This window comes from Gossypium hirsutum, chromosome A07 (genome assembly GCF_007990345.1).
Source record: "Gossypium hirsutum isolate 1008001.06 chromosome A07, Gossypium_hirsutum_v2.1, whole genome shotgun sequence".
Taxonomy (NCBI): Eukaryota; Viridiplantae; Streptophyta; class Magnoliopsida; order Malvales; family Malvaceae; genus Gossypium; species Gossypium hirsutum.
Window position 1 is genome coordinate 92,839,556 of NC_053430.1, and position 5,922 is coordinate 92,845,477.

General features: G+C 35.0%; 1 long non-coding RNA gene across 1 annotated transcript; it reads left to right on the forward strand.

Annotated features, from left to right (window-relative positions):
* The first annotated feature begins 2,090 nt into the window (after nucleotides 1-2,090).
* Nucleotides 2,091-4,592, forward strand: LOC107956865 (uncharacterized). Its single transcript, XR_001700293.2, has 3 exons — nucleotides 2,091-2,406; nucleotides 2,740-3,723; nucleotides 3,820-4,592. It is a non-coding gene; the product is annotated as an uncharacterized lncRNA (long non-coding RNA).
* Nucleotides 4,593-5,922: the final 1,330 nt, after the last annotated feature.

A 5,922-nucleotide genomic window follows, 5' to 3' on the forward strand; every position in this document is an offset into this window, starting at 1 on the left:
ATTTTTTATAAACATGAGTGAGAATATAAAGGAATGTTCGATCGTTTTGAGCAAACGAGAAATCACAACCCAGCACGATAGGGCATGATTCTTGAATTGTCAAATGCCGAATATTGCCTTCGTTTTAAAAAGTTTTTAGAAAACACGAATGAAATTCTAAAGAGGCATTCAATTATTTTGGGCAACCGAGAAATTGCAACCCAGCACGGTAGGGCACGATTCCCCGATATTTCAAAATACAAAACATTGCCTTATTTGGAAAATTTCATTATCGAATAGTAACGAATACAATATTCAAACAACGTGTATTATTAATTTGGGTTAAAATAAAGCGATTTGTTGGATAAATGTATTGGGGTCTAATTTGAGGCAATGATATAAAATGAAGTATAGTGCGACATGGAACAGTAATTCATGCATAAAATATTCTACAAGGGCATGGCAATGATAGGAACACGAGTAAGCAGAAACATACACGCAATAGTGATAATTTCACAACATACATTATTTATCATTAAGCTTAATAAACATAGAAATGAAGTAATAGTATAAAACAACTTAAATCAAATAATAAGATAATCTTAAGTATAAAAAATATATATATGTAAAGGGTTTAAAATAAATACTTGTAACAGCAACTTAAAGTGAATGATATAGCATAGTTTAAAATCATTAATGAAAAGTCTAAAATAAATGGTACGTAAAAAGAAATTTACAACAAATAATATACGTAGTATATAAAAAAACTTCTCATAAATATATATATATTTATATAAAAATAATGTGTAAAGAGTTTAAGATAAAAACATATGAAATTCTGAAAATAAATAATCCATACAAAAGGAAGTTTAAAAATAAATATTCTATAAACTTAAAATAATAAGCTATTCAAAAATAATATATAAAGAGGGTTTAAAATGAATAAATAAAAAGAAAATGTAAAGTGGTTAACATATATATAATAGTTCAAAATGATTTATGTAAAAAGGGTTAAAAATAAATGATATGTAAGGTAATTTAAGATAAATAATGGAAATAAGTTTAAAATGAATATTATGTAGTGAGAAATTCAAAATAAGTAATACAAAACATCTTAAAAAATAAATGGTATATAAAAAATAGATAATACATATAAAAATTTGAAATTGATAATATATGAAAAAAGAAAAGAAAATTTAAAGTAAATAATAAAACAATTTAAAATGAATAATACATAAAAACAAGTTTAAAATAAATAATGTATAAAGCAACCTAAACTAAAAAAAACATAAAAAGGTTTCAAATAAAGAATGTATAAAAACTTAAAATAAATAATACTAAAGAAGCTTAAAATAAATAAATACAAAAGAAATTTAAAGGTGAATAACATGCAAAGTAGTTTAAATGGAATGCTATATGTGAAGACTTGAAATGAATAATAATTTAAAATAAGGAGTACGCGAAATATTTTAGAATAAATAAAATGTAGAAAGTTTAGAACAAAAAAAATGGAATTGAAAGGCATCTAAAAGTTTTCAAAATAAGTGATATATAATATTTTAAAACAAATAATGTATATTGAAGTTAAAAAATGAATAATAGCCCAAAATATGTAAAAACTTAGAATACATGATAATAATACAAATTTAAAATACATAATATAAAAAAAACAAGCTTTGAATAAATGAATAATAAAATAGTTTCCTAAAAAACAAGCTTTGAATAAATAAATAATAAAATAGTTTCCTAAAGAATGAAATAATAGATAAATAAATTAAATAGATTAGGACTAGGCTGAAATTGAATTAAAAATTAAGGTAAAAATTGTAAATAATGAAAAGAAGGCCAACAAGGATCGAAATGAATCACGCTGAAACAATGAGGGACTAGTTGGGAAATATTCCCAGCCTTTTATGAGCAGTGTTTCAAAGGACCCAAATGTAACCCAAACGAAATCTAAAGGCTAAATTAAAAAAAATAAAAGAAAACAGAAAATGGGACCTGATCGAACGGAGTTGCAAAGGAGAAGGACTAATCTCGCAAATCTCCCATTTAGGGATAATGCACACCCCCACTCCACCAAACGCGTCGTTTCATCATCCATTTAAACCAAAAAGCCTTTCCTTTTTCAATTTCATTACCAGCCCCCAATTTTAAACAAAAGAACAAAGAGCTTCTCCACTCTCTCCCCCTCCCCCTTTCTCTTTTCAGCTAGGGTTTCGGAAACCCATTATCGCCGTCGTTATATCGCCGTAGAGGGCGATCGGAGTCACGAAAAGGGGGTTTTCAACCTCTATTTTTAAAGTGTTCGAAAATCGCATTTTTTTAACCCCCAAAAGCACGAGAGAATAGACTCCCCATTTTCCTTTTTTGGGAGCCGATTCCAACGACGGAGTAGGGCTCTGATGTTGCAACTCTGAGGTTCGGGTAAGTCCTCTTCTCTCTTCCTTTTTTATTTTTGTTTCAAAACTAATTTTAGAACCCCAAAAATAAAGAAATAAAAAAATGAAATATAAAGAAACGAAGAAGATAACAGAGAATGAAACTCAACCTTTTGTGTTTTTTTATTGCTTTCTTTTTGTATATTCTCTGCTCGTAAAAAAATGTCCCCTTTTCATTCTTTGGCTTTCGCTTTTTGTAGCCGAAAGTAAAAATAAAAAAGGAAAAATAAAATAAAAATAAAAAAATGCTCTTCCTTTCTCTATTTTGCTGTTGTCCCTTTTGTATGTATTTGCTGCTGTGGTTTGTTCTCTTTCGCAGGTACGGGGCGACGTGGAGGCGTACGGGGCTGTGCTAGTGCAGGTACGGAGGTAGCTGGGGTTCGGCTGCGGCGCGAGGAGAGAACCCTATGGTTTCTGTTCTTGAAATGTTTCAGGCCTATCGGGCCTTGGAAGTTTGGGTTAGATTTAGCTATTGGTTTTGGGCTGATGGGGTTGTGTAACTGGGCTTGTTGTTTGGGTTTTGGGTTTTGGGTTATGGGTTTGCTTAGGTTTAGGGTTTAGTTAACTTGCTGGGCTATTGTAATATTTGGACTCTTGTGGACTTTTGGTTTAATAATTGATTATTTATTTTGTATTTATTTTGGGTTTCTAGTGGGCCCGGATGAATTTGGCCCGTTACAGGATGTTCTGGACGTTTGATCCATGTGTACGCGCATATTCCCACTGCAAGCAGTTTGTGCAAGTAGATGGGATCTAGCTATATGGAAGATATACACAAATCTTACTTCTTGCGGTTGCTCAAGACGGCTATAGGAACGTGCTCCCGATAGCATTTGCCATCTAGATAAGGAGAACATGGAATCGTAGGAATTCTTCCTTACCAACCTGCAGAGGTATGTTATTAGCAACGATAACATTTGCATCATCTCCGATAGAGGGAAAGGATTAATTGCCACCATTAGGCGTTCCAGTGTACCATGGAGATCTGTTTACTATATCCGGTACATCGCGGCTAACTTTCATCGAGATTATAAGAATACAAACTGGAAGAGACAAGTTGTGAAAATAGGTAAATGATTACCTTATCTTTTCAACATATGTTTTAATGTTTTAGGGCAATACTGTAACTTATCTTTCCTTAATACATATACAGCGCACGAGCTGGAGCCACATATTTTTCGCCAAAGAATGACTCGACTTGAGAGTGACATGGAGCGTCAAACGAACACATCTTTCCGACAGTGGTTAGGTACTATAGAGTCGTGGCAATGGGCTTAAAGTTTTGAGGAGGGCTTTCGTTATGGTAAATAACCACAAACTTAGTGGAGGGGGTCAACGCTGTGTTGTTGAAAACACGACATCTTCCGATTTCATTTGTCTTTTCGGCTATATTCTACAGGTTGACTACCTTGATGCCAAGAATGGGTCAGCAACAAGTCAACCAGATGAAGGCGGGACACATGTTTGTCGAAGATGTCAGGGATGAAATGGTTGCAAATCGTCGGATGGCGAAGTCGATGAATGTAGAAATATATTCACGACACCATGAAACATTTCGTGTTACGGAGACCATTGGTCGTCAACCCGGTATACCACCTAGGTCCTATGGAGTTGATCTCCGGAACAGACATTATGATTGCAGGAGGTTCCAAACATTTCATTATCCATATGCACATGTCGTGGCAGCGTGTGCTAAGGTGAAACTTAATATTGAACAATTTGTCGATGATGTGTACACACTCGAGCGCACGTTACGTGTCTGGGAAAATGAGTTCCCCATCCTGCCTGACTTGTCTACGTAGGAGGTGCCTCCGACGACTTTCGAGCTTGTCTCAAAGAGAGGGCTACGCAGGAATCCGGGAGGTCATCCGCAATCATCCAGAATCCGTAATGAGATGGACATTAGGGAGAAATCCTATGGTAAGCGTTATGTATTATGCAGGTTACCTGGTCATAATCGGAGTAAATGCCTGCAGCGAAACTATCATGTTAGACAATCGTCACGATCGGGTAGGAATTGAACCTATGTTGTAATGTATTTAATTTATATAAAAAAATTATATTGCAAAGTTTATTCCAATTAGATTAATGTTGTAATGTATTTAATTTATATTACAAGACTAAGTTTGTTAAGTTTTAGTGTTTTAATGTTCAAAATGTCCAAATTAATCTAATTTACGTTATGGTCAAATTTTGTTACAATTTTCAAAGTTCCAATTAATCTAATTAAATATATACAAAAAAATATAAACTTTTTAATATCAAAACACAAGAAACCCCTAAGTTGATGGTTCGATGGTGTGGTCCTAGGGGTATACCTATTTGGAGGTCGACGTTCACGTTGTGGGTGATCGAGACGACCAACATCCTCTTCAGTCGCAGGTGAGGGTGTCTGATACATGGAAGAAAAATCATATGGCTCGAATGGCATCGATGAACTTGAGCAGGGAGGAATGCCATGCTGCAGTGAATACAACCCAAGAGGAGTGAAGTACTGCTGTAGATATGGGCAAGGGGTAGTGCTATACTGCGGTGGATACAGGCCAAGAGAAGTGCTGTGCTGCGATAGATACGACCCAAAGATATCAAACTCGTAATGGTATCTGCCCTCTAACGAGCCAATGAAATAGTCATTGCCCATCAAATCTGGATGATAAGAAGTATCAGCCGAATGTGAATGCAATCGCTCAGACTCAGCCTCCGACTTTGCCTCGGGCTCCACCTCTCGCTCGAGCTCAAGATCTGGCTATGGGTCAGGCTCTATATCGGCCACTGGCACGTATGCCCCAGGTCGCTGCACGTGCGGGGGGACTACAGTCGACTGGGCACTAAGTAAATATGGCATTCCCATACTAAAGTACCATTGCATGTACTCTGACGATGGTTGCAAATCGGAAGACATATCCATCCGAGGTCTTCGACCCATCCGATTATCCCACACCACAATATATCTCTGGTGTACAACCCCCCAATGCATTCCATGTTTCCCTCTCTTGTTGATGCCGTGAACCTTCCCCACATCCATTGGCGGATTTGGGATATACTGGATGCAACCAAACTGTCGTAGTACTAGATCCCTGTGGTACCACTCGACTATATTGAAACTGATAATTGGTGCATTAGTGCACCACAATTGAGAATGAATGTAGGCGGACGATGGTATAACAGCCGCAATTTCTGGTCTACGATATGGCATCTAAATAAACTGCACGATTAATGCCATGGTAAAAATTTCATACGGTTTGAGTAAGATATTGTAAAGACCCGAATTTTACCGTTACTGAAAGTGTATTTTCGGGTCTCCGTTTCTGAAAAACAAAATCGTAAATATTTATTAAAAATATTTACGAAGTAAAATGAGTGGTTAATTAGAGTTTAATTAAGTCAATTTAAATTTAATTAAGAGTAATTAAGTAAAAGGACCAAATTGAATAAAGTGTGAAAGTTGAATTATAGATTAAAAGAAAATAAAAAGGACTAAAAGGGCAATTATACAAAAAGT